Raw genomic sequence first — 1,733 nt, 5'->3', positions numbered from 1 at the left:
TCTCTTCTCATCATTAGGTAAAAGCCTAGAGGACTTGAAAATGCTCTATTCAACTGATAAAGTAATAAACTGGATATGTCTTTTGTGAGCAAATGGGAATGGCTCAAATTTAAAGTGAAGCAGAAAGCAATTAGGACAAGTAAGCAATCATCTAAACTCAAAAAGATAAGACAAAGAGACATCATTAGTAACATTAACAAACTGTGTTGTAAAGTTGTAAGTGTAAAGAACAGACGGAACTAAAACACCTTCAATCCCAACTTGACATTATATACATTACTGAGAAATAAAATGAACTTTTTTGATTTTTGGAAAATGGCTGCAATGAAACAAAGAGTGAAAAATTTAAAGGGGTCTGAATACTTTCCGTACCCACTGTATATGGAGAAAGTCAGGGGGGCATTTATTCGTTCAATGGAAGAAGGGGGAAAAAAACTTCACCTATTTCTTCAGTTTGGAAAAACAAAGACAGACCAAAAAGAAAATTTATTTATTCAGAAACTTAACATCAATGACGTTATTATTGACAACCAAGACGAAGTAGATGAGAAAATCAAAGCCTTTTACAGTAATCTCTATAAACCCCATTTTTCTCCGGAAGATTGTTGGTTTTTACTAGAAGAAATCCGATGCTTCCAAAAGAAAATGGATGATAACTTTAAACAACTAATGGAAGAAGAACTAAGAATTGACGAATTAGATAAACTGTTCAACAGATGTCTAAAGGAAAGTCACCTGGAATAGATGGGATAACTGTAGAATTTTTTACTTTCTTCTGGAACGATATCATGGAACTGCTGCATAATGCCTTCTTAAATTGCATATCAAACGGAAGTCTTTCTCCTACTATGAAACATGGTCTCATTACTCTGATTCCCAAGCCTAATAAAGATAACCTTTTACTGGACAATTGGAGACCAATTACCTTATTATGTAATGATTATAAATTATTGGCACTTATAATTGATGAGTGTCAATCAGCCTTCATAAGGGGTCGAAACATACATAACCACACTAGGTTGTTACTAGACATGCTTGATTATCGAGACCATATTGACTCTGAAGCCTTTGTTTTATTTCTTGACTTTTACAAGGCATTCGACACTATCGAACATGCCTTTCTATTTGAAGTGTTACATTTAGGTTTTGGAAACAACTTTTGTAATATTATTAAGTTGTTATATAATGGCATATATAGCTCTGTGTCTTTACATCCTGGTATAACCCCTAGATTCGTGGTGGATAGTGCTCTCAGTATGGTCTCAATATTCTCTAAAGCTTCAGGACTTTCTCTTAATATTCAAAAATGTGAGCTATTTCCCATTCATTCATCTGAAGATTCCAGTATTGCTTCAATAATGGTTAAGACTGAAGTAAAATATTTAGGAATAGTCTTATCCAAAAATGCTATTAGGAGGGAAGATATAAATTTTTCTGACCGTTTAATCGATATGAAAAAGGCACTGAGTCGTTGGTTAACCAGAGACCTCACTATCTTTGATAGAGTTATGCTATCTAAAACAATTGGCATTTCCAGTGTAATTTACCCTTGTCACTCCCTATATGTATCTTCTAATAATGTTAAAAAATCAATTCAATTATTTTCCAATTCCTTTGGAAAAATAAAACTCATTATATTAGGAAATCACAGCTTGTCAAAGAGTATGAAAAAGGTGGTATCAAAGCCTTGGACTTTGAAGCAATGTTTGGGACCCTTAAGATTAATTGGTTGA

This window comes from Micropterus dolomieu, linkage group LG10 (assembly GCF_021292245.1).
Source record: "Micropterus dolomieu isolate WLL.071019.BEF.003 ecotype Adirondacks linkage group LG10, ASM2129224v1, whole genome shotgun sequence".
NCBI classification, from domain to species: Eukaryota; Metazoa; Chordata; class Actinopteri; order Centrarchiformes; family Centrarchidae; genus Micropterus; species Micropterus dolomieu.
This window is presented reverse-complemented; position numbering follows the sequence as displayed.